This window comes from Cetorhinus maximus, chromosome 22, assembly GCF_964194155.1.
Source record: "Cetorhinus maximus chromosome 22, sCetMax3.hap1.1, whole genome shotgun sequence".
Taxonomy (NCBI): Eukaryota; Metazoa; Chordata; class Chondrichthyes; order Lamniformes; family Cetorhinidae; genus Cetorhinus; species Cetorhinus maximus.
The window spans coordinates 13,313,305-13,341,034 of NC_135900.1; the positions used below are offsets into that span (position 1 = coordinate 13,313,305).

Sequence of the window (27,730 nt, forward strand, 5' to 3'; positions counted from 1 at the left end):
GTCATGGATGATGGGGGAAACTGGACTGGGTGTGAGTAAGAACATGGACAACAAAGTTTTGGATGACCTCAAGTTTACACTGTAGAATGTGGGAGGTCAGCCAGAAGTGTGTTAGAATAGCCAGATCTAGACATAACAAAGGCATGAATGAGGGTTTCAGCAGCAGGATTATGTCTTTTTTTGACACGCTTACCATCAATTTTATAAGAAGGAACACACACCATGGAACTCCAAGTTGCCATGTGGACCACTTTGCTGTGATTGACCTGTGGAGAATAAGGAGTAACATTGTTCAGTGAGCACAGACTTATTCACTGTGACAAGGGTGATAAAGTCACTCGCTTCTGATTCTTCAAGCAAAAAGTCTGGCCTAAAGGCCTTTCCCCAATAACTGTATGGCTAGCAATACCTTCGAAATTATATGGAAACTGTTCATTGGTGCTCCACCCACCACCCCCGCCGATTATACTTTCATTTTTTTTTCCTAGCTAAAAGATCAACCATATAAATAGTTTGCAAATGTGAATATGTTGTCAAAGTCACCAAGGATATTCAGTCACAGGATTAGTGAATGATGATATTTGCTGTATTAATTTCTTCTCTGACCAGGTTAACAAGTCAAGACTGTCAAGTATACAGCCTAATGCTCTTAATTCAAGGTGCTTAATTCAGATGATACATAGTTATGCATTAACTTGTCTCTTTGCTCTGACATTTATGATGCTAAAGCCAAATGATTGGATATGGCAAAATCTTTCATGCAAATTGAATTATCGTTAGTATATCATTTGAATTTCTGCCTTGACCAATTTGCCTGTTAGATACTCAGCTATGCTACAGTAATCTGGTCACTGAAAGACTGTGTCTGCTGTAATCTGGTCACTGCGAGTTACTGTGCTGCAGTAATCTGGTCACAGACAAATGGTGCTGCGGTAATCTGGTCACTGACAGTAACTGTGACTGCAGTAATCTGGTCACTGACAGTAACTGTGCTGCAGTAACCTGGTCACTGACAGTAACTGTGCTGCAGTAATCTGGTCACTGAAAGACTATGTCTGCAGTAATCTGGTCACTGACAGTAACTGTGTCTGCAGTAATCTGGTCACTGACAGTAACTGTGTGTCAGTAATCTGGTCACTGACAGTAACTGTGCTGTAGTAATATGGTGACTCACAGACTGTGCGCTGCAGTAATCTGGTCACTGACAGTGACTGTGCTGTAGTAATCTGGTCACTGACAAACTATGTGCTGCAGTAATCTGGTCAGTGAAAGACAGTGTGCTGTAGTAATCTGGTCACCGGCAGACTATGTGCTGCAGTAATCCGGTGATTGACAGATTGTGGGTTGCAGTAATCTGATGACTGACAGTAACTGTGCTGTAGTAATCTGGTGATTGACAGACTGTGGGCTGCAGTAATCTGGTCACTGACAGTATCTGTGTGCTGCAGTAATCTGTCCACTAACAGTAACTGTGCTATAGTAATCTGGTCACTGACAGACTGTGTGCTGCAGGAGTTGGTCACTGACAGTAACTGTGTGCTGCAGTAATCTGTTCACTGACAGCAACTGTGCTGCATTAATCTGGTGATGGACAGGCTGTGTTTTGCAGTAAACTGGTCACTGACAGACTGTGTGCTGCAGTAATCTGGTCAGTGACAGATCGTGTGCCGCAGTAACCCAGTTACTGACAGCCAGCGAGCAGTAGTAACCTGGTCACTAACAAAATATGTAATGAAGTAATCTGGTCACTGACAGATGATGCGCCGCAGTAATCTGGTCACTGACAGATGGTGTGCTGCAGTAATATAGTCACTGACGGAAACTGTGCTGGAGTAATCTGGTCACTGACAATCTGTGCGCTGCAGTAATCTGGTCACTGACAGACTGTGTGCTGCAGTGATCTAGTCACTGACAGTTACTGTGCTGAACTAATCTGGTCATTGACAGACTGTGCACTGCAGTAATCCGATGACGGCCAAACCGTATTGCAATAATCTGCTCACTGACAGTAACTGTGCCTGCAGTAATCTGGTCACTGACAGTAACTGTGCTGCAGTAATCTGCTCACTGACAGTAACTGTGCCTGCAGTAATCTGGTCACTGACAGTAACTGTGCTGCAGTAATCTGGTCACTGACAGTAACTGTGCTGCAGTAATCTGGTCACTGACAGTAACTGTGCTGCAGTAATATGCTCACTGACAGTAACTGTGCCTGCAGTAATCTGGTCACTGACAGTAACTGTGCTGCAGTAATCTGGTCACTGACAGTAACTGTGCTGCAGTAATCTGCTCACTGACAGTAACTTTGTCTGCAGTAATATAGTCACTGACAGTAACTGTGCTGCAGTAATCTGGTCACTGACAGTAACTGTGTTGCAGTAATCTGGTCACTGATGGTAACTGTGCTGCAGTAATCTGGTCACTGACAGTAACTGTGCTGCAGTAATCTGGTCACTGACAGTAACTGTGTTGCAGTAATCTGCTCACTGACAGTAACTTTGTCTGCAGTAATCTGGTCACTGACAGTAACTGTGTTGCAGTAATCTGGTCACTGACAGTAACTGTGTCTGCAGTTACCTGGTCACTGACAGTAACTGTGCTGCCGTAATCTGGTCGCTGACAGTAACTGTGTCTGCAGTAATCTGGTCACAAATAGACTGTGTGTTGCAGTAACCTGGTCACTGACAGATCCTGTGCTGTGACAACCTGGTCACTGACAGTAACTTTTTTGCTGTAATCTGGCCACTGACAAACTATGTGCTGGAGTAATCTGGCCAGTGACAGACAGTGTGCTGTAGTGATCTGGTCACTGACAGTGACTGTGCTGAAGTGATCAGGTTACTGACATACAGTGTGCTGCAGTATTCTGGTCAGGGAGAGTTGCAATGCTGTAATAATTTGGTCACGGAGAATTCCTGTGCTACAGTAATCTAGTCACTGACAGGCTATGTGCTGAAGTGATCTGGTCACAGACAGATGGTGCTGCGGTAATCTGGTGACAGGCAGTAACTGTGTTGTAGTTATTTGGTGACTGACAGACTGTATGCTGCAGTAGTCTGGCCACTGACAGTAACTGTGCTGTAGTAATCTGGTGATTGACAGACCCTGTGCTGCAGTAATTTGGTCAGTGACAGTAACTGTGCTGTAGTAATCTAGTGACTCACAGACTGTGTGCTGCAGTAATCTGATCTGCGACAGAACGTGTGCTGCAGTAATCTGATCCCTGACAGTGACTGTGCTGTAGTAATCTGGTCACTGACAGTAACTGTGCCTGCAGTAATCTGGTCACTGACAGTAACTGTGCTGCAGTAATCTGGTCACTGACAGTAACTGTGCTGCAGTAATCTGGTCACTGACAGTAACTGTGCTGCAGTAATATGCTCACTGACAGTAACTGTGCCTGCAGTAATCTGGTCACTGACAGTAACTGTGCTGCAGTAATCTGGTCACTGACAGTAACTGTGCTGCAGTAATCTGCTCACTGACAGTAACTTTGTCTGCAGTAATATAGTCACTGACAGTAACTGTGCTGCAGTAATCTGGTCACTGACAGTAACTGTGTTGCAGTAATCTGGTCACTGATGGTAACTGTGCTGCAGTAATCTGGTCACTGACAGTAACTGTGCTGCAGTAATCTGGTCACTGACAGTAACTGTGTTGCAGTAATCTGCTCACTGACAGTAACTTTGTCTGCAGTAATCTGGTCACTGACAGTAACTGTGCTGCAGTAATCTGCTCACTGACAGTAACTGTGCTGCCGTAATATGGTCGCTGACAGTAACTGTGTCTGCAGTAATCTGGTCACAAATAGACTGTGTGTTGCAGTAACCTGGTCACTGACAGATCCTGTGCTGTGACAACCTGGTCACTGACAGTAACTTTTTTGCTGTAATCTGGCCACTGACAAACTATGTGCTGGAGTAATCTGGCCAGTGACAGACAGTGTGCTGTAGTGATCTGGTCACTGACAGTGACTGTGCTGAAGTGATCAGGTTACTGACATACAGTGTGCTGCAGTATTCTGGTCAGGGAGAGTTGCAATGCTGTAATAATTTGGTCACGGAGAATTCCTGTGCTACAGTAATCTAGTCACTGACAGGCTATGTGCTGAAGTGATCTGGTCACAGACAGATGGTGCTGCGGTAATCTGGTGACAGGCAGTAACTGTGTTGTAGTTATTTGGTGACTGACAGACTGTATGCTGCAGTAGTCTGGCCACTGACAGTAACTGTGCTGTAGTAATCTGGTGATTGACAGACCCTGTGCTGCAGTAATCTGGTCAGTGACAGTAACTGTGCTGTAGTAATCTAGTGACTCACAGACGGTGTGCTGCAGTAATCTGATCTGCGACAGAACGTGTGCTGCAGTAATCTGATCCCTGACAGTGACTGTGCTGTAGTAATCTGGTCACCGGCAGACTATGTGCTGCAGTAATCTGGTGACTGACAGATTGTGGGTTGCAGTAATTGGTCACTGACAGTAGCTGTGCCTGCAGTAATCTGGTCACTGACAGTAACTGTGCTGCAGTAATCTGGTCACTGACAGTAACTGTGCTGCAGTAATCTGGTCACTGACAGTAACTGTGCTGCAGTAATCTGGTCACTGACAGTAACTGTGTTGCAGTAATCTGGTCACAAATAGACTGTGTGTTGCAGTAACCTGGTCATTGACAGATCCTGTGCTGTGACAACCTGGTCACTGACAGTAACTTTTTTGCTGTAATCTGGCCACTGACAAACTATGTGCTGGAGTAATCTGGTCACTGACAGACAGTGTGCTGCAGTAATCTGATCAGTGACAGAATGTGTGCTGTGGTAAACTGCTCCCTGAGAGTAACTGTGCTGTAGTGATCTGGTCACTGACAGTAACTGTGCTGAAGTGATCAGGTTACTGACATACAGTGTGCTGCAGTATTCTGGTCAGGGAGAGTTGCAATGCTGTAATAATTTGGTCACGGAGAATTCCTGTGCTACAGTAATCTAGTCACTGACAAGCTATGTGCTGAAGTAATCTGGTCACAGACAGATGGTGCTGCGGTAATCTGGTGACAGACAGTAACTGTGTTGTAGTAATTTGGTGACTGACAGACTGTATGCTGCAGTAGTCTGGCCACTGACAGTAACTGTGCTGTAGTAATCTGGTGATTGACAGACCCTGTGCTGCAGTAATCCGGTCAGTGACAGTAACTGTGCTGTAGTAATCTAGTGACTCACAGACTGTGTGCTGCAGTAATCTGATCTGCGACAGAACGTGTGCTGCAGTAATCTGATCCCTGACAGTGACTGTGCTGTAGTAATCTGGTCACTGACAAACTATGTGCTGCAGTAATCTGGTCACTGAAAGACTGTGTGCTGCAGTAATCTGGTGACTGACAGATTGTGGGTTGCAGTAATTGGTCACTGACAGTTACTGTGCTGCAGTAATATGGTCACTGACAGTAACTGTGCCTGCAGTAATCTGGTCACTGACAGACTCTGTGCTGCAGGAATTGGTCACTGACAGTAACTGTGTGCTGCAGTAATCTAATCACTGACAGCAACGATGCTGCATTAATCTTGTGACGGACAGGCTGTGTTTTGCAGTAATCTGGTCAGTGACAGATTGTGTGCCGCAGTAACCTGGTTAGTGACAGACAGCGAGCTGTAGTAACCTGGTCACTAACAAACTATGTACTGAAGTAATCTGGTCACTGGCAGTAACTATGTTGCAGTAATCTGGTCACTATCAGTAACTGTGCAACAGTAATCTGCTCACTGACAGTAACTGTGTCTGCAGTAATCTGGTCACTGACAGTAGCTGTGTCTGCAGTAATCTGGTCACTGACAGTAACTGTGCTGCAATAATCTGGTCACTGACAGTAGCTGTGCCTGTAGTAATCTGGTCACTGACAGTAACTGTGCTGCAGTAATCTGCTCACTGACAGTAACTGTGCAACAGCAATTCGTCACCAACAGACGGTGTGCTTCAGTAATCTGGCCACTGACAGTAACTGTGCTGCAGCAATCTGGTCACTGACAAACAATGTGATGCAGTAATCTGGTTACTGACACACTACGTGCTGCAGTAATCTGGTCACTGACAGACTATGTGCTGCACTCATCTGGTCATTGACAGTAATTGTGCTGTTAAAATTTGGTGACTCACAGACTGTGCACTGTAGTAATCTAGTCAAAGACAGACAGTGCTGCAGTGATCTAGTCACTGACAGTAACTATGCTACAATAATCTGGCCACTGAGAAACTATGTGCCGCAGTAATCCGGTCACTGAAAGATTATGCTGCATTAATCGGGTCACTGACGTTAAATGCGCTTTAGTAATCTGGTCACTGACAGACAGTGTGCTGCAGTAATCTGATCAGTGACAGAATGTGTGCTGCAGTAAACTGCTCCCTGAGAGTAACTGTGCTGTAGTGATCTGGTCACTGACAGTAACTGTGCTGAAGTGATCAGGTCACTGACAAACTGCGTGCTGCAATAATCTGGTTACTGACAGACTGTGTGCTGCAGTAATCTGCTCCCTGACAGTAACTGTGCTGCAGTAATCTGGACATGACAGACTGTGCTACAGTAACCCGGTTAGTGACAAACAGTGGGCTGTAGTAATCTGGTCACTGACAGATGGGGTGCTGTAGTAATCGGGTCACTAACAAACTATGCACGGCAGTAATCTGGTCACTGACAGACTGTGTGCTGCAGTAACCTGGTCACTTACAGACAGTGTGCTGCAGTAATCTAGTCACTGACAGTAACTGTGCTGCAGTAATCTGGTCACTGACAGTAACTGTGCTGCAGTAATCTGGTCACTGGCAGTAACTGTGTCTGCAGTAATCTGGTCACTGACAGACAGTGTGCTGCAGTAATCCGATGACGGACAAACTGTATTGCAGTAATCTGCTCACTGACAGTAACTGTGCTGCAGTAATCTGGTCACTGACAGTAACTGTGCTGCAGTAATCTAGTCACTGACAGTAACTGTGCTGAAGTAATCAGGTCACTGACAGACTGTGTGCTGCAGTAATCTGGTCACTGACAGTAACTGTGCTGCAGTAATCTGGTCACTGGCAGTAACTGTGCTGCAGTAATCTGGTCACTGGCAGTAACTGTGCTGCAGTAATCTGGTCACTGACAGTAACTGTGCTGCAGTAATCCGGTCACTGACAGTAACTGTGTTGTAGTAATTTGGTCACTGACAGTAACTGTGCTGCAGTAATCTGGTCACTGACAGTAACTGTGCTGAAGTAATCAGGTCACTGACAGACAATGTGCTGCAGTAATCTAGTCACTGGCAGAGTGTGTGCTGCAGTAATCTGGTCATGGAGAGTTCCTGTGCTGTAGTAATCTGCTCAGGGAGAGTTCCTGTGCTACAGTAATCTAGTCACTGACAGGCTCTGTGCTGCAGTAATCTGGTCACAGACAGATGGTGCTGTGGTAATCTGGTGATTGACAGTAACTGTGCTGGAGTAATTTGGTGACTGACAGACTGTGTGCTGCAGTAATATGGTCACTGACAGTAACTGTGCTGTAGTAATCTGGACATGACAGACTGTGCTACAGTAACCTGGTTAGTGACAAACAGTGGGCTGTAGTAATCTGGTCACTGACAGATGGGGTGCTGTAGTAATCGGGTCACTAACAAACTATGCACTGCAGTAATCTGGTCATTTACAGACAGTGTGCTGCAGTAATCTAGTCACTGACAGTAACTGTGCTGAAGTAATCAGGTCACTGACAGACTGTGTTCTGCAGTAATATGGTCACTGACAGTAATTGTGCTGCAGTAATCTGGTCACTGGCAGTAACTGTGTCTGCAGTAATCTGGTCACTGACAGCAACTGTGCTGCAGTAATCTGGTCACTGACAGTAACTGTGCCTGTAGTAATCTGGTCACTGACAGTAACTGTGTCTGCAGTAATCTGGTCACTGACAATAACTGTGCTGCAGTAATCTGGTCACTGACAGTAACTGTGCTGCAGTAATCTGGTCACCGACAGTAACTGTGCTGTAGTAATTTGGTCACTGACAGTAACTGTGCTGCAGCAATATGGTCACTGACAGTAACTGTGCTGCAGTAATTTGGTCACTGACAGTAACTGTGCTGCAGTAATCTGGTCACTGACAGTAACTGTGCTGAAGTAATCTGGTCACTGACAGACAATGTGCTGCAGTAAACTAGTCACTGGCAGAGTGTGTGCTGCAGTAATCTGCTCAGGGAGAGTTCCTGTGCTACAGCAATGTAGTCACTGACAGGCTATGTGCCGCAATAACCGGCTTGAAAGGATATTGGAGAGGGAGGGGGAGGATCCAGTTGTTGTGGTCCACGTTCGGACAAGTAACATAGGTAAGACTCGGAAAGACGACCTGTTTGGGGATTATCGGGAACTAGGAACTAAATTAAAGAACAGGTCTTCAAGGGTTATAATCTCCGGATTACTACCCGAGCCACGTGCAAATTGGCATAGGGACGCAAGAATGAGGGAAGTAAATACATGGCTAAAGGAGTGGTGCAGGAAAGAGGGGTCCCATTTCGTGGGGCACTGGCATCAGTATTGGAACAGGAGGGATCTGTACCGTTGGGACGGTCTCCACCTGAACTGATTTGGGACCAATGTTCTAGCGAAAAGGATAAATAGGGTGGTCAACAGGACTTTAAACTAGAAAGTGGGGGGGTAGGGAAGGGTAAAACTCCAAGAAGTATGACTAATGGGAACCAAAGCAGCAGGTTAGCGTGTGGGGGGGTGGATTCAACTTCATGGAAAATTATGAAAAAAACTGAAAAGAAAGGAGAGCCCAGGAGAGGATATTAAAGTCTCCAGAACACAAAATAGGACAGAGTGTTTGGAAAGGGCTAGGAATCTAACTTCAAGCACATCAGATAAAGGGACGACAATGAGAAAGGGGACAGGAGATACAGGACTGAAGGTGTTGTATCTGAATGCACGCAGTATACGAAATAAGGTAAATGAGCTTGTGGCGCAGATTGAAATTGGCAGGTATGATGTGGTGGGCATCACGGAGACATGGCTGCAAGGGGATCAGGACTGGGAGCTAAATATCCAAGGATATACATCCTATCGAAAAGATAGGCAGGTTGGCAGAGGGGGTGGGGTTGCTTTGTTAGTAAGAAATGAAATTAAATCGATAGCAAGAAATGATGTAGGGTCAGATGATGTAGAATCTGTGTGGGTAGAGTTGAGGAACTGCAGAGGTAAAAAAACCATAATGGGAGTTATGTACAGGCCTCTGAACAGTAGTCAGGATGTGGGGCACAAGATACACCAGGGGATAGAAAAGGCATGTAAGAAAGGCAAGGTTACAGTGATCATGGGGGATTTCAATATGCAGGTAGACTGGGAAAATCAGGTTGGTAGTGGATCCCAAGAAAAGGAATGAGTGGAATGTCTACGAGATGGCTTTTTGGAGCAGCTTGTGGTGGAGCCCACTAGGGAACAGGCAATTCAAGATTTAGTGATGTGTAATGAGGCAGATTTGATAAGGGAGCTTAAGGTGAAGGAATCCTTAGGAGGAAGTGACCATAATATGATAGAATTTACCCTGCAATTTGAGAGGAAAAAGCTGGAATCAGATGTAACGGTATTACAGTTGAATAAAGGCAACTACAGAGGCATGAGGGAGGAGCTGGCCAGAATTGACTAGGAGATGAGCCTAGCAGGAAAGACAGTGGAACAGCAATGGCAGGAGTTTCTGGGAGTAATTTCTGGGAGTAACAGCAAAAATTCATCCCTAGGAAGAAGAAGCATACTAAAGGGAGGACGAGGCAGCCATGGCTGACAAGGGAAGTCAGGGACAGCATAAAAGCTAAAGAGAAAGCATACAATGCGGCGAAGAGCAATGGGAAACCAGGGGATTGGGAAGCCTACAAAGACCAACAGAGGACAACTAAAAAAGAAATAAGGAGGGAGAAGATTAAATATGAGGGTAAACTAGCCAGTAATATAAAAGAAGATTGCAAGAGTTTTTTTTAGATATATAAAGGGTAAGAGAGAGGCAAAAGTGGACATTGGGCCGCTGGAAAATGACGCTGGAGAAGTAGTAGTGGGGAACAAAGAAATGGCGGAGGAACTGAATAGGTACTTTGCGTCAGTCTTCACGGTGGAAGACACGAGTAACATCCCCAAATTTCAGGAGAGTCGGGGGGGCAGAGGTGAGTATGGTGGCCATTACCAAGGAGAAGGTGCTAGGAAAACTGAAAGGTCTGAAGGTGGATAAATAACCTGGACCAGATGGATTACACCCCAGAGTTCTGAAGGAGATAGCTGAAGAGATAGTGGAGGCGTTAGTGGTGATCTTTCAGGAATCACTGGAGCCAGGGAGGGTCCAGAGGACTGAAAAATCGCTAATGTAATCGCCCTGTTTAAGAAGGGAGTGAGGCAAAAGGCGGGAAATTACAGGCTGATTAGCCTGACCTCGGTCGTTGGTAAGATTTTAGAGTCCATTATTAAGGATGAGATTTCAGAATACTTGGAAGTGCATGGTAAAATAGGGCAAAGTCAGCATGGTTTCATCATGCCTGACAAATTTGTTAGAATTCTTTGAGGAGGTAACGAGCAGGTTAGACAAAGGAGAGCCAATGGATGTTATCTACTTGGACTTCCAGAAGGCCTTTGACAAGGTGCCGCACAGGAGCCTGCTCAGTAAGATAAGAACCCATGGTGTTAGAGGCAAGGTACTAGCATGGATAGAAGATTGGCTGTCTGGCAGGAGGCAGAGAGTGGGGATAAGGGGGTCCTTCTCAGGATGGCGGCCAGTGACTAGTGGAGTTCCGCAAGGGTCAGTGTTGGGACCACAACTTTTCACTTTATACATTAATGATCTAGATGAAGGAACTAAGGGCATCCTGGCTAAGTTTGCAGATGATACAAAGATAGGTGGAGGGACAGGTAGTATTGAGGAGGCGGGGAGGCTGCAGAAGGATTTGGACAGGTTAGGAGAATGAGCAAAGAAGTGGCAGATGGAATACAACGTGGGGAAGTGTGAGGTCATGAACTTTGGTAGGAAGAATAGAGGCATAGATTATATTTTAAATGGGGAGAGAATTCAGAAATCTGGAGTGCAAAGGGACTTGGGAGTCCTAGTCCAGGATTCTCTTAAGGTTAACTTGCAGGTTGAGTCAGTAGTTAGGAAGGCAAATGCAATGTTGGCACTTATTTTGAGAGGACTATAATATAAAAGCAGGGATGTGCTGCTGATGCTTTATAAGGCTCTGGTCAGACCACATTTAGAATATTGTGAGCAATTTTGGGCCCCGTAACTCAGGAAGGATGTGCTGGCCCTGGAGAAGGTCCAGAGGAGGTTCATGAGAACGATCCCATGAATGAAAGGCTTAACATATGAGGAATGTTTGAGGACTCTGGGTCTATACTTGATGGACTTTAGAAGGATGAGGGGGGATCTGATTGAAACTTGCAGAACACTGAAAGGCCTGGATAGAGTGGACGTGGGGAAGATGTTTCCATTAGTAGGAAAGACTAGGACCCGAGGGCACAGCCTCAGAGTAAAGGGAAGACCTTTTGGAACAGAGATGAGGAGAAACTTCTTTAGCCAGAGAGTGGTGAATCTATGGAATTCATTGCTACAGAAGGCTGTGGAGGCCATGTCATTGAGTATATTTAAGACCGAGATAGATAGGTTCTTGATTGGTAAGGGGATCAAAGGTTACGGGGAGAAGGCGGGAGAATGGGGTTGAGAAACTTATCAGCCATGATTGAATGGCGGAGCAGACTCGATGGGCCAAATGGCCTAATTTCTGCTCCTTTGTCTTATGGTCTTAATCTGGTCACTGACAGATGGGGTGCTGTAGTAACCTGGTCACAAACAAACAATGCACTGCAGTAATCTGGTCACTGACAGACTGTGTGCTGCAGTAATCTGGTCACTGACAGATGGTGTGTTGCAGTAATCTAGTCACTGACAGTAACTGTGCTGAAGTAATCAGATCACTGACGGACATTGTGCTGCAGTAATCTAGTCACTGACAGTAACTGTGCTGAAGTAAATAGGTCACTAACAATCTGTGTGCTGCAGTAATCTGTTACTGATAGTTCCAGTACTGCAGTAATCTTGTCATGGAGAGTTCCTGTGCTGCAGTGATCTAGTCACTGACAGGCTATGTGCTGTAGTAATCTAGTCACTGACAGTAACTGTGTTGCAGTAATCGGGTCCTTGTCAGTAACTGTGTTGCAGTAATCTGGGCACTGACAGATGTTGTGCTGCAGTAATCTAGTCACCGACAGACAGTGTGCTGCAGTAATCTGATCACTGACAGAATGTGCGCTGCAGTAATCTGGACTCTCACAGACTGTGTGTTGCAGTAACCTGGTCACTGACAGTAACTGCGCTGCAATAATCTGGTTACTGACAGACTGTGTACTACAGTAATCTGGTCAGGGAGAGTTCCAGTGCTGCAGTGATATGGTCATGGAGAGTTCCTGTGCTACAGTAATCTAGTCACTGACAGGCTATGTGCTGGCAGTAATCTGGTCACAGACAGACGGTGCTGCGGTAATATAGCCACTGACAGTAACTGTGCTGCAGTAATTTGATCAGCGAAAGAATGTATGCTGCAGTAATCTGATCCCTGACAGTGACTGTGCCGCAGTAATCTGGTCACTGACAGACTGTGTGCTGCAGTAATCTGGTCTCTGACAGTTATTGTGCTGCAGTAATCTGGCGACTGAAAGTAACTGTGCTGCGGTAATCTGGTCACTGACAATCTATGTGTTGCAGTAATCTGGTGATTGACAAACTATGTGCTGCATTAATTTGGTCACTGACAGACTGTGTGTTGCAGTAACATGGTCACTGATAGTGATTGTGCTGTAGTAATCTGGTGACTGACAGACGGTGTGCTGCAGTAACCTGGTCACTGACAGTAATTGTGCTGTAGTAATCTGGTGATTGACAGACAGTGAGTTGTAGTATTCTGGTCACTAAAAAACTATGTGCCTCAGGAATCTGGTGACTGACAGACTGCTGCAGTAATCAGGTCACTGACAGTAACTATGTTGCAGTAACCTGGTCACTGACAAACTATGTGCCGCAATAATCTGGTCACTGACAGTATCTGTGCTGCAGTAATCTGGTCACTGACAGACTATGTGCTGCAGTAACTGGTCACTGACAGTAACTGAGCTGCAGTAATCTGGTCACTGACAGATTATGTGCTGCAATAACTGGTCACTGACAGTAACTGTGCTGCAGTAATCTGGTCACTGACAGTAACTGTGCTGCAATAACTTGTCACTGACAGTAACTGTGCTGCAGTAATCTGGTCACTGACAGTAACTGTGCTGCGGTAATCTGCTCACTGACAGTAACTGTGCTGCGGTAATATGGGCATTGACAGTAACTGAGCTGCAGTAATCTGGGCATTGACAGTAACTGAGCTGCAGTAATATGGGCATTGACAGTAACTGAACTGCAGTAATCTGGCCAGTAACAGACTGTGCGCTGCAGTAATTTGGTCACTGACAGATATTGTGCTACAGTAATCTGGCCAGTAACAGACTGTGTGCTGCAGTAATTTGGTCACTGACAGATATTGTGCTGCAGTAATCTGGTCAATGACGGACTGTGTGCTGCAGTAATCTGGTCACTGAAAGACTGTATGCTGTAGCAACGTGGCCAATAACACGCTGTCGAATGCAATAATATGGTCATTGACAGACTCACCAACAGAAAGTAGAGAGTCAGGATAAATGGGTTTTTTTCTGGATGGCAAGCTGTAACTAGTGGGGTGTCACAGGGTTCGGTCCTTGGGCCCCAACTATTTACAATTTACATTAATGACTTGGATTCAGGGATAGAAGGTACTATGGTTAAATTTGCAGATGACACCAAAACAGGTGGGAAAGTAAGTTGCAATGAAGAAATAAGAAATTTACAAATGGATATGTACAGGTTAGGTGAATGGGCCAAAATTTGGAGTTTAACGTGGGTAAGTGTGAGGTTATCCATTTTGTTCGGAAGAATAAAAAGGCGACTTATTATTTCAATGGTGAGAAATTTCAGAATGCTTCAGTGTAGAGGGATCTGGGTGTCCTCGTGCATGAATCGCTGAAAGCTAGTATGCAGGTACAGCAGGTAATACGGAAGGCAAATGGAATTTTGGCACTTATTGCTAAAGGAATAGAGTATAAAAATAGGGAAGTGTTGTTGCAACTGTACAAGGCATTGGTGAGACCGCACCTGGACCTGTGCACAGTTTTGGTCCCCTTACTTGAGGAAGGATGTATTTGCATTGGAGGTGGTTCAAAGGAGGTTCACTAGATTGATTCCAGAGATGCGGGGCTTGTCTTACGAGGAGAGATTGAGCAGTTTAGGCCTATACTCACTAGAGTTTAGAAAGATGATACTAAAGGGGATAGACAAAGTAGACATGGAGCGGATGTTTCCCCTTGTGGGGCATTCTAGAATGAGAGGCCATAGTTTTAGGCTAAGGGGTGGTAGATTTAAATCCGAGATGAGGAGGAATTACTTTTTTCAAAGGGTCTTGAATCTGTGGAATTCACTACCTCAGAGTGCAGTGGATGCCGGGACGCTGAATAAATTTAAGGAGGAGATAGACAGGTTTTTAATTATTAAAGGGTGGAAAGGTTATGGGGAGAGCGTGGGAAATTGGAGTTGAGGCCGAAATGAGATCAGCCATGATCGTAATGAATGGTGGGGCAGGCTCGAGGGGCTGAATTGCCAACTCCTGCTCCTAGTTCTTATGTTCTTATGTGTGCTGCAGGAATCTGGTCAATAAATGACTGTATAATGCAGTAATCTGGTCATTGACAGACTATGTGCTGCAGTAATCTGGTCACTGACAAATGGTGCTGCAGTAATCTGGTCACTGACAGACTGTGTGCTGCAGTCATCTGGTCACTGATAGACTGTGTTGTAGTAATCTGGTCGCTGACAGGCTGTGTGCTGCAGTAATCTGGTCACTGACAGACTGTGTGCTGCAGTAATCTGGTCACTGACAGACTGTGTGCTGCAGTAATCTGGTCACTGACAGACTGTGTGCTGCAGTAATCTGGTCGTTGCCAGGCGGTGTGATGCAGTAATCTGGTCATTGACAGTTCTTGCGTAGCATAAACACATGGATGTAGTTGGTTGTTTGAGGTTGGATGTGTCAAATTGATGACAAGCAAACATTTATAACAAGATAATGGGAAAATAAATAGTTTGAAAAGCTCAGAATGGAACTGATTAAAACCACCTACTGACTCCTCAAAGATTGTCAGTCTTCTACAAGGCACAAGTCAGGAATGTGATGGAATAATCTCCACTTGCCTGGATGAGTGCAGCTCCAATAATAATCAAGAAACTTGACACCTTCCAGGGCAAAGTAACCCACTTGATCAGCATCCTACCTGCCACCTTAAACATTCACCCCTTCCGCTACCCGCATACAGTGGTAGCATGTGTACCATCTAGAAGATGCACTGCAGCAACTTGCCAAGCCTCCTTCGACAGCATCTGCAGATACATGGGGAACACTACCACCAGCAAGTTGCTCACCATCCTGACTTGGAATTATATCGTCGTTCCTTCCCTGCCACTGGGTCAGAAAACTGGAATTCCCTCCCTAAAAGCATGGTGGGTGCTCCTACACCTTATGGATGTAATAGTTCAAGAAGGCGGCTCAAGGGCAATTAATATTGGCCTTGCCAGTGATGCTTACAGCCCAGGAATGAATAAAAAGAAAAGTGGCAAGATAAAAGTTCCAGTAGGTACTTGGTCTTTTCTGCTACAATTAAAGTTTTATTTCGTAGCATTAATGTTCTCACATGATTGTTATAGGCTGACATTACATAGAATTACAAAGTATTTACAGCTCATAAACAGATCGTTCTTTCCAACTGGCCTATGCTCTTTTTTATGCTCCACGTGAGCCTCCTCCCATCCTACTTCATCATTCCGGCAATACCTCCTATTCCTTTCTCCCTCATAAGCTTATCTGGTTCCCCATTAAATGCATTTACTCGATTTGCATATCTGATATTGTCCCGTTGCTTTCTCCGTGGCAACAACTTGACCAATCAGAGTTGACCTGCCAATCAGTACCCTTTTCTCATGCAGTACAAATTGTTGCTCCCTTTGAAATTTGGCATTCTTGCATCTGTCCTGATGAGTGCAAGACAAAAGCTTTGACAGCATGTCCCTCTTATCAGGAATACTTTATACTTATGGCTCCTTGTTTTTGTCTCCCCCTGACTCCCAATGCATAAAAGGGGACCTGGAAAATAGGGCAAAGCCCAGTTTAACTGGCATTTACTCCTCTTTGGGCTCATATGGGAATTTCCAGTGAGGAAGCAGAGTTGTGTGAATCTTCCACCTACTTTATCTACTCCACCTACACAACACCCATCAAAGGTGGGGGAGACTAAAACAGTAAAACCTAGCAGCATGAATAGATATCATATTTTACTTTGATATCAAAGTGGCATCGTTTACTCACTCACATCTACGGAGGATTAGTAAAGACCAGAAAGTGGAATATATCAAGCAAAGAGAGAGCAGGGGTTCAATCATTGAATGAAATAGGATTATGTAAAATACACGGCGCAGAGACAGGTAATTTGGCTCAACCAGTCCATGCTGCCATTTATGTTCCACTCGAGCCTCCTCCTATTCTTTCGCATGTAGCTATCAATATAACCCTCTAATCCCTTCTCCCCTGTCGAGCTTCCTCTTAGATACATCAATACTATTCGCCTCAAAGTCTCAAATCCCTTGTAGATTCTGTATTCTCTGAGTTACCTGGGGAGTGTGACGTGTTCCGAAATTGGATGTGCTGTAAATTTATTTTTCCTTTCCTTGCAGTTGCACCACGGTGCTTCTTTCTTCTACCTGGGAGAGAATTCTATGGAGAGCGGCTAATGAACATAAGAATCCTACAGAAATCTGAAGAAGAGGTACTGTAAATTCTCTTGTAGCTTACAGCTGCCAAATAAATGTAATGGAGTTATGTATCGATTGCCTTGGCACAAGAAATTAGGGAATCGCCAAGTGTAGCAGATTATTACGAATGCTGCCCATAAAGTATTGGTGGTGTTTAATTACAATATATTCCAGGAGAAGAGTTTATTTACTCCATAATAAAAATAACATTATATTAGTTGAGGAAAGTAAAATGGTTGGTGGATTTTTGCAGTGTCTGTTTTCTAAATAAACTCCTATAGGCTCAGTCAACATTTCAGCGCATTTAAGTCACAAAGGAATCCCTTCTTTTAAACCACTGGGGCTTGAGACAATCTTTCAGCTGAGGAAAAGCCAATATTGTATGTTTTTCTGGGGGAGAAAATAATGCATGTTGTAGGGTATACTGTGCAAACGATGAAACATTGAATGGTTCTGGGCAGACCAAAGACAGGGTGGGGGATAACTGATCGGGATATTGTAGTTTTAAACAAGACAGTATTAAATGCGGCAATGTTAAATTTGTGCTTTTGATTTGCGCACGTAATAAAATCGCTTTTAATATGACAATATTGAGAAGAATCGTGAAAGTCAACTGCAATCTGTCCATCTCGACATGTTAAGCAAAGATGTTGTGAACAGCTGAAGAACTGAATATAGAACACAGCTACACTTCAAAAATTCATTCATGCTGTGACCCTGAATTTTTCTGCTTGGGGCCAGTGCATAAAAAGGGGCCTGGAAAATAGGGTGAAGCCCAGTTTTACTGGAATTCACCCGTCTTTGGGCCTAAGTGGGAATTTCCAGTGGGGGAGTGGACACGGGTGAATCCTCCACCTACTCTCCTTAACACAAGGCTGTTGTGTCTAAGGAAATTCCTGAGCTCATTGCAGGGACTGCACTCATGCTTGCCCTTGGTGAGCTCCGATTAACACTTGCCACCCCTCAGCTCTCATCTGGTAAGAATTCTTCAGAGGAACCCAAAGTCTCCCAGTCAAAGATGACTTTGTCTAAAGTTGGGAAAAGCCTTGCTACATCTTCGGCAGAGTGCTCATATCTGCCTTGCTGCCTTATAAATGCACATTAGGGTAAATGCCATTAACATTTGCAGGCTCTGATGGCCCAGTCTGACAATGGCAATAACTGCAATGTCGGATGTGCTGTCTTTCGGATGAGGTGTTAAACCAACGTCACCTGGGCCTCTCAGGTGAATGTTAAAGATCCCACAGCACTGTTTTGAAGAAGGGATGGGTAGTTCTGTTGGCCAATATTTATCCCTCAAGCAACCCCATCAAAAACAGATTTTCTGGCCACGGTCATCTTCTTGTTCATAGCAGCTTGGTGAGCACAAATTGACTGTCGCATTTATGACATTACAAGAGTGACTTCATTTCAAAAGTACTTCATTGGCTGGAAGGCACTTTGGGACATCCTGAAGTTATGAAAGACACTACATAAATGCAAGCTTTTCTTCTTTCCTCATCCCTATAATCTCGGACAAGGTCTACATCCTTGTTTGTTTTTGGCATGTGGCCCAATCTGCCTCTGTAATTCCTTCTTGGTGGTAGCAATATTACTGATTATTGGAGGGAGGCATCATTATCATCAACAAAATTCACCCACTTAAGTTACAGAGAGAGGGTAAACTCTGAGGAAATTTGTTGGTGATAGAATATTGTAAATTGAGAAGTAAAGTCCAAGATGGTAGAGAACTGTTTTTTTCTTTATTCTTTCATGAGATGTGGGCATCGCCAACAAGGCCAGCATTTATCACCCATCCCTAACTGCTCTTGAGCTGAGTGGTTTGCTAGGCCATTTCAGAGGGCAGTTAAGAGTCAGTCACATTGTTTAAGAAAGACCTAAAGGAAGTTCAAGAAACTTAAAGGAAGACCAGGTCGAGCCAAGCCTAAAGCAGCCCATCTCTAATAAGGTTGTTTCAGCACCTCCAACAGTTGCAAGAGTAGATTTTGACTTTGCACGATAATGTAAAATTGGTGTTAATTAATCTGCAGCACATTGGTTTCCCCTCTCTCCTGACTTTTATTTCCATTGATGTCAATGGGAGAGGTATAAAACAGGATGCTGACTTGCTATCACCTGTTTTATATTGGTGCGCAAAGTCAAAATCAACCCCCTGGCGAGGATGCAGGAAAAACTTGGTTCCAATTGAAAATCCACCTGTTAGCTCCGATGCCTGGTTCTTCAATACTTTGCCATTTCTTAACTTTCCCTACTTGAATATTGCTGAAAAGAGGGACAGGTTTCTGAAAGTTTTCACCTTGCACTCAATATGACAAAACACAAATAGGAAATTCCTCAGCCTTCTCAGGAATTACGCCCATTTTCGCCCTTGGTGAGTGAGCCTCGATAGAACTCTTGCCGGCTGCTTTACCAAAGCTACTGCGGCAATTGTGTCTCTGAAATTTCTTCCCGCATTCCTTTTGAGCTCCATATATGCTCTACAATAATTTTTTTCTACTTTATATCCTCATTATATTGAAACTAAACATCCACTGCACAGTCTCCAAGTCACATCCTTCCCTGGTCTTCAAAATTCCTCAGTTCCCTTACTTCCCCTCCGTCTCTCCTTCCTTTTACAATCTTTCCAGATTTTAAAACCCCGAGCCTGGCATCATTTCCTCACTGCTCCTATGTCGATCTCATCTTAATCTCCCTCCGAATCTTCTCACCCTCAGCGATGTCCTGCACTGTGGCCCTTAACCGCAGAAACCGCGGGTTTTCTTCTTCAATAGAAGAAGGTCCCCTTTAAGATTCTGAATTAACAGTCTTTTTGTTGCTTCGGTGCACCGAGCAATTTGACTGCAAAAAAGGAATTAGAGTTTATGAATAATTTAAATCCCAGTCACCAAGCGGGCCTAATAATCATGTGTCCCACAGAGCTTTAAATGCATTCTGTTACATGTATTGTTGGAGAGACTGCTTGCTCCTCTGTGGCAATTCCAATATTACAGCGTGAATTGTGCTTTTAATTTGCCATCATATTTGAAAGAACATCCAATTACACTTAACAAAATGCTTTTTAAATTATGCTCTTTAAACCCTTATTTGAAGAACATTTCAGTGTTGCTGCTGCTGATTAAATATATTGTTATTCACTGCAGTCGCCTTTTATTGTTTCCAATGCAGCCCCAAATTTTCCTGTTTTCGAAAGAGTAACTGGTTGACCTCTGTTGTCTGCTTCACTTAAAGATAGGTTAGGATAGCAAACAATTGAAGCTGAGCAACTTGCAATCTTCCTATTAAGACAGACAACTAGGATGTGACCTTCATCAATCCATTTATCCAAACAATTTACCCAAATCTATCGTGCTATGTTACCCTTATCCATGCTGTGTCTTGTTAACTGTGTTGCAGCAGCAGTATAGTAGTTTAGCTGCTAAAATAGACATAAATATATGCCAAGAACACCACCTTTTGGAATGATATTATTCAGTGGTAACATGTTTTAGCAATGTACTATCACTATTGCTAACTCTGTCTCCATCATTAACTCTATATTTATTGATCTTTGTACGTATCTCTACAGCTATCTCTATTGATATATCTTTCATGCAGACAGAAAATACACAGCAGGTCTTCCAGTGATTGAAAAAAGAAAGAGCAGGTTGAAGTTTTGGGTTGAGACCCCGGGGAAAGAAATTCAATATCACTGCACCGGTTTTCTGGCCCTAATACCAATGTTAGAGGTACTGATTTCAGGTTGTGGTTACCTGGGCCCAATTGTGCCTGGGAAGGTGGCAAATTAGAAGCTGAAACAAATGAAACAAACATCAGTTGTAGGATGCAGTTATACTGAAAGCCCACTCTGCCCTCATTTTTATGCTAAGCTGTTCAGTGACACACAGGTGTCAGATACTATCCACTGCCGCATTAGGGAGGTAATTGAAGCCCTGCTTTTACCAAGCAATTACCCAGAGATACTTCAGCAATGATCAGCAACAGCAGCAGAAGTAGCGACATTAGTGGTTTCATAGTTCATTGTTTGAATGTAGCTATTTGCATACATACCATCAATTTTGAGCATACCTCCTTAGGAAGAGCTATTAATCCATTAATGTGCAAATGACATCTCACCTTTGCTAGAAGATAATACAAGCTTTCGGGGATGGGAGCGGGGAAGGGGCATGTTTTTGTTGAACATATCACAGATTTTTGAAGCAGAATGAAAACAGGTCATAGAGGAGTATAATACAGAAGGAGGCCGCTTGGCCCATTGAATCTGCGTTAGCTCTTTCAAGAGGAATCCAGTCAGTCCCACTTTCTAGCTTTTTCCGCACATCTCTGCATTTTCTCTCCTTCAAGTAGTTCTCTAATTCCTTTTTGAAGGCTACTATTGTATCTGTGTTCACTATCCCGTCAGACAGTGCATTTCAAATCTTAACCACTGGTTGTATTAAAAAAAAGATTTCCCTCAAGTCATTTCTAGTCCTTTTGCCATTCACCTTAAATTTGTGCTCTCTGATTATTAAAATCTTTCTTCATTTACTCCATCTAAACCTTTCATGAGTTTAAATGCCTCTAACAAATCTCCCCTTAACCTTCTCTGCACTAAGGAGAACAAGCCCGGCTTCTCCTGTCAATTTTAGACGTGTTTTCATTTGTTCATCCCTGGAATCATTTTAGTTGAATCTTCACATCCTCCTTAAGGAATTGGACACAACATTCCAGTTGGAGGATGGCAACACCTAAGAAATAGATGACATGTTGAAAACATGCAGCCAAATACACCTCTGCACAATCTCCAGGCTCCTGCACAGAACAGCTGGAGGCATCTTTATTGAACAGATATCATAATGGGAGAAACCACTTTTGCTGGTTGCAGAGTCTAGGGGTGGTATTTAATGGAGGCATCGGGGGGGTCTCACACGCCGACTGGAGAGCTATCTTTCATGCCGCCTCTTTTTGGGATGGCCTGCTGAATTAAGTGCCAGTCAGGCACTTACCTGGACAGCAGTGGACATTCTCTGGGATCAAGGACTCAGGGTGGAAATTCCGCCCTCCGAGAGCCAATAAGAGGCCAGTAGCTCTTCATTACTTGGCAGCGCCACCAGGGAGGTGGTGGTTGCTGCTGGTACTACACCATCTGAGGCCAACGATTGCTGATGGACCCAGGCACAGGGTGAGTGATGGTGGGAGGGGAGTCGCGGTGGGGGTGGGGTCAGGGGAGTTGGCAGCAAGGGCAGGGTGGCGGCTCTCAGCAGGCCCTCTTTGATTAGGCACTGACTAGTGCCTTTGAACGCGGGACCCGGCCCACCCTTCCCACTGGAAATCCGCAAGCAATCCTAACAAGGTTTACCTTTTGGGCTTTCTGCATGGTAAATCCCTACCTGCTGCGGGGTGAATATCAGCAGCGGTGGGATGAGACCCTTAAATGGACATTAATTGCCCACTTAAGGCCTCAATTAGCAGAGGGGCAGGAAGGCTGTCCCTGGGCTTTCTTGCCATGGAATTAATTGGGGCAGAAATGGGAAGCAGCGGGGTCTCCACCAGTCATTGTCCCCCCAACACACCCACCCCCCCCCACCCCACCGCCACCAAACTTACCATGAGGGAGGGCATTAAATTCTGCCCTAGGATTAGGAGGCATAGTCTAAATATTAGAGCTAAACCAATCAGGAATGAAATTAGGAAACACTTCTCCACACAATGGGGTGGTGGTGGTGTGGAATGCCCCTCTGCAAGGGGCTATTGTCAGTTTTAAAACTGAGATTGATAGACTTTTGTTATCCAAAGGTATTAAGGGATGGGTACATGGAGTTAGGTCACGGATGAGCCACGAGCTCATCGAGTGGCGGAACAGGCTTGAGGGGCTAAATGGCCCACTCCCGTTTCTATGTTTGTACATTTAAATGCTACAGCAATACATTGTTTACTTGGAAGTGAAGGGCCCAACTGGCATAGCGGGATGTTAAAAAAAAAATCACTTAAAGAAAAGAAAGGGTCTTTTCTAATGTTAAGACACTGGGCTATCATAAATCTAGATCGACGATACTCCTGCCTCATTCAGGTTGCGTTGTTGAGGTTTATTCTGCTTGTGTTAAATATGTAGCATGATTCCGGCAATGTTACCACGAATATTGGGCATCATCACCATGAACTTGAATGAGTAGCAGCCCCAGCCATGGGGGACTCCCCCAGGATGGTGCATAACACCAGATCAACCACAGCAGCCAGGCGTACAGTTGTCTAAGATTTATTTTCAATGTCCTTCTACTAATTTGCTTTGCTTTTGTTCTCTATGACATCCATTTGGGCACATTTTGCAATGATAGAATTACTAGGTCCTTTATAGTTTCCGTCGTGGAGTTGATACCAAGGGAAGCATTACTCATAGGCAGCTGAAGCTTTCTTTACTGCACAATAAAGGAATAATAAGCTGCCCAACATTTTCAAGATTCCAGCATTATTGTATTTCAGGGCGTGTGGTCCTTTCGTCCACACAGCCTCTATGTGCTGAAGTACCTCACGCTGCTGAATCATGGCTTGATGTGAATGGTTCGAGTGCTCCCAAGCTGAAGGACGACAGGCTCCTTGCTGCTCACCCAAGAAGCTGGTGCCATGGGGCGAAGAAGTGCCAGGAACATCCTTTACTTGGACCTCTGTAGCGGTCAGCATTTTCAAGTTGGTGCCTGCTGTCGTTTTTGTGGAGCCAGGTGTGCCAACCAGCTGCCAGCTGGCGAGAGTGGCAACTGTCCGCCCTGGTGCTCCTGCACACAGACCACGGCTTGTGGGCAGAATCTCTTGAGCCACACTGATTTCTGTGAGCGCAGGGTTGTGGGAGGTTACGCCGTTCTGGTGCCAGGGAGCGGATTTTTCTCTTCAACTACCAGCCTCGATTTTCACAGGGAGCATCCCCTTTAAACGGTCTGGAGATGGTCTTGCTGTCCGATTAAGGATGCTGGGCAGCCTCTCACAGCTGCAGAACCAATCCAAGGTCTTCCAGTTTGAAAGGAGCAGCGGCGTGCAATGGAAGGTAAGGGTGTAATAAACCATCACAGCTCCTTGCAATGGATCCCATTGAAGCTGAAAGAACAGAGTTTTTTCTATTTCGAAGCAAATAACCTGTCAATCAAAGAATTCCACGAGCAGGTGGCTGTTTATTTTTAGGTTCCGCACTTGGGACGACGGTTCCCCCCCCGTGGTTCACGACTCTCAGAGGTGCTGTGAACTATGTCTACTTATGGAAGGTGCACGACTTGATTGAAATTGTTGGGGGCGGTTTGAGCTGCCCACCCGTGCGATGGAGTCGGATAGGGCTGCATGTGGGATGGTTGCCTGCACCTTTATCAACGCCAACTGAAGCAGGGCCAGAAATGGGAATGGGAGCTTGAATTCCGACATTCCTGCCTGCCCTCCCTGGCATCTTTGTGCCTTTATTATATGTCTGCAGTATGTTCTGTGCCGCCAAAAATATTATCCTGTTTCTTAGTGATTTCATTACAAAGGGCTTCATCGAGCCAGTCAGCAAACTGAGTTTTCCAAATTGGATGCTGAAGCATGATTCAAAAGTTTGGTTTCATTGTACATCGTTCAGAGAGAACTTTACATAATTTCTAGCAGGTAATTGGCTCCTTTTTAGTTGCTTGAGAAGTATGAAAGCTACATTCTTACAGTTGTGTCATTCCCTCCTTCAAAATAATGCGGCATGAAGCTAATTGCAAGGAACCACGCTGAACACCATTTTGATTGGCAATCGTTAACTCTACAAAAAAGAGTTATTAACCCTTTCGGTGGAAAAGAAGAGAGTATATGACTTCGTTCTTGAAAATAATGCTTGACGTTGTCAATATTGGCATCTCCATGGAAACGCACAACAGCATCATACTTGAAATATGTGCATAAACTCAAGTACACACACTTCATCAAAAGAGAGAACGCTGTTTTTGAATTAGGTATTGTAAAATAACTCTCATTTGGCATAATGGCTCTCTAAAACTTGAATTATAGCTGAATAGTTCACTTAAAATGAAGGCCATTTAAAGTTCAGGTGATTGAAAAATGCAACAGATAAATATAATTTGGATAATTAAAATTGATTTAAAGCCAGGTAATAAATAAATATAGAATATATATTCCTAAGATTAAATTATAATTTAATACTTCTCACCAACATATATCAGTTTTATAATGTACACTGAAGCATCAATAAAATTAAGAGCACTAATGGAATTGAAGGGAAGAGCTGAGCTCACACTGCACAAAGCTGTTATATCATTTTAGCTGAATAATATAATTGTACAACGCAATTGGAAGTTATACGCTGCCCAAAATCCTACATAATCTTGAGGAAATTTCACCTTCTCAACAAATAGCATGTCCCAAAACCCACGGGCTCTACCACCTAGAAAGACAAAGACAGCAGGCACATGGGGAGCACCACCACCTCCAAGTTCCCCTCCAAGTCACACACCGTCACGTGTTTGTTCCTTCATTGTCACAGTATCTCACCACATAGACTGCGGCAGGTCAAGAAGGCAGCTCACCGCCACCCCGCCTTCTCAAGGGCATCTAGGGATGGGCAATAAATGTCAGCCTTGCCAGCGATGCCCATAACCCCAGAATGAATATACAGGCATACAGATTAGGAGCAGGAGTGGGCCATTTGCCCCCCCCCCCCCCCCCCCGAGTCTGCTCAAAATATCATCCTGTAAAGAACATAATCTGACTATGCTTTATAATGGAATACACAGCATTCCATAAACTCCAGACCAGAAAATAAATTATGTTTCATGGTGAGTGTTGAAAATTGAAGAGGAATTGACAAGGAGCTACACGATTGAGATTCAGATATTAGCCTTGCATCATTTTAAAGGATCAAGTGAGTCATTGGTTCAGCCAAACTGATGTCTATGGTCATTTTGTGTATAAAGCAATGTTAGCATCTGTTAATAAGCTCCTCAGATGCAATACCATTATTGTCCAGCAGTCAAATGTATGTTTAGGAACAATTCACTGCATTCCTTTGTGCTTGGGCTGATGTATACTAACCAGAATAAGTCAAAGGTATGAATTTAAACACCTCAAAAGTTTATAAAAAAACAGCATGGGATGCAATGTTTTGGTATGCGAGCAGCAACTAGAGGAACTGGGGTTCTTTTCATTGAATCCAAAAAGGGTTAAAAGGATAACTGGCAGAGCTGTTCAAAATGATGCGGCATGAACTATTTTTACTGGTCGGTGCACTGGTAACAAGAGTTCATAAATTTCATCATCACCAAAAAGAATGAACAGAAGGTTACCTTTCACACAAAGGGTTGTTAGGACATTGAACACTCTCCCAGAAATAGCAGCGCAAACAGAATCCATAATGGCTTTTAAAAGGGAAATGGATAAATATTTGAAGAAAGAGAAATCTAAAAGGTTAAGGAAGTATCGCTTTGACCAAGATCTAATATCACTTTATTTGGCTCAGTATCAAATTTTGTCTGATAAACTCTCCTGTGAACTGCCTTGGGATGTTGTTACTAGGTTAAATGCACTATTCACATGCATTTTGTCATTTGGGTATAGGAGGAAGTGAATAGATCCATCAGCTGTAATGGGCCAAATGGCCGCCTCCTGTGCTGTAAAATACTCTGAATTTATAAAGCTTGGACAAAAATGCTTAATTTATGTAACAGTTAACTCATTCCTTATGATCTTAATTTCTTATTGTAGTTTGATGGCAACTGTGTAAAAAAAAAAAGGAGAACAAATAATCCCTGGAAATCATCGATAATGATTATGCTACGTTCAACTGTCTGGTCTCTAGGCATTCTTATAAGATCTATTGCAAGTTAAATTGCTGATTTAGTAGAGTGCTACCTGTTGTGTCACAAAATTAAATTAAGACATTACAGTAGTTGTCAGCGTGCAACCAAGCTCTCATTTTCAGAAATGCAGAAATAAATTCTATTTGAATTTTACAAGAAACTAGAGCAGATGAATGTTGATGCAGCAAAACTGAACTTTTGCCATATTCCATTTTTTTAGTTTTTCCTTTAAGGTGGAAATATTTGTACTCTACCTACAACTTGTTTTTTCCTCTGCTCATTAGCCTGGGAACATTAAAAAGCATCTTCTTATTCAAGTGTCACTTAGAAAGAGTCAAGGAGATTGTATGTCGCATCTTTGAGGGCTATACACATCATTGTTTCCTTTGTTTTCTTTAAGTCTATACACAATGCATCAATGTACCTGCCTTAAAATCAAAACACAAAGCTCCTGAAAAAAAGCTTCAAGATATAAATAGAAGTGAATTTCTATGCTTGTGTATCTCTTATGGTGCTTCGGTAAATTAATCGGAAGTTTTGCAAGTTCGTAAGAAAATTTGGCAAGATATAACCTTGAATTAAATGGAACAGAATACTACATAATGGGCCAGAATTTGCTTTAACATGAAATTAAACACTGCCTGCCATTAGTTAGTAAACACTTTATATAAAGTTTAAGGTGTGTCAGTGCAGCTCGGATATGTGGAATGTGCATCCTGCGGGATGTGGGAAGTCATGAAGGCATGAAGTGCCCTCAATGACTACATGTGCAGGATGTGTCGCCATCTGCAGAAACTTGAATTCCGGGTTGTGGAACTCGAGTGGTGGCTGAGGTGTATCTACAAGTCTGAGGATTACATGGATAGCGCGTTTAGAAAGGTGGTCACGCTACAGCTAAGAAGTACACAGACAGAGAGGGAATAGGTGACTGTCAGAGTATCTAAGAGAAACAGGCAGGTAGTGCAGGAATCCCCTGAGGCTATCTTGCTCTCCAACTGATTTTCCATTTTGGATAATGGTGAGCAAGATG

At 43.9% G+C, this 27,730-nt stretch overlaps 1 protein-coding gene across 10 annotated transcripts in view; it reads left to right on the forward strand.

Moving 5' to 3' along the window:
• LOC144696489 (chemokine-like protein TAFA-2) overlaps positions 1-27,730 on the forward strand; it is a 322,848-nt gene that overhangs the window by 124,634 nt on the left and 170,484 nt on the right. For all 10 annotated transcript variants that reach the window (XR_013580181.1, XR_013580177.1, XR_013580175.1 and 7 more), the window contains exon 2: positions 16,832-16,923. The gene's annotated coding sequence lies outside the window, so the exon portion shown is untranslated. The remainder of the gene's footprint in view (positions 1-16,831; positions 16,924-27,730) is intronic.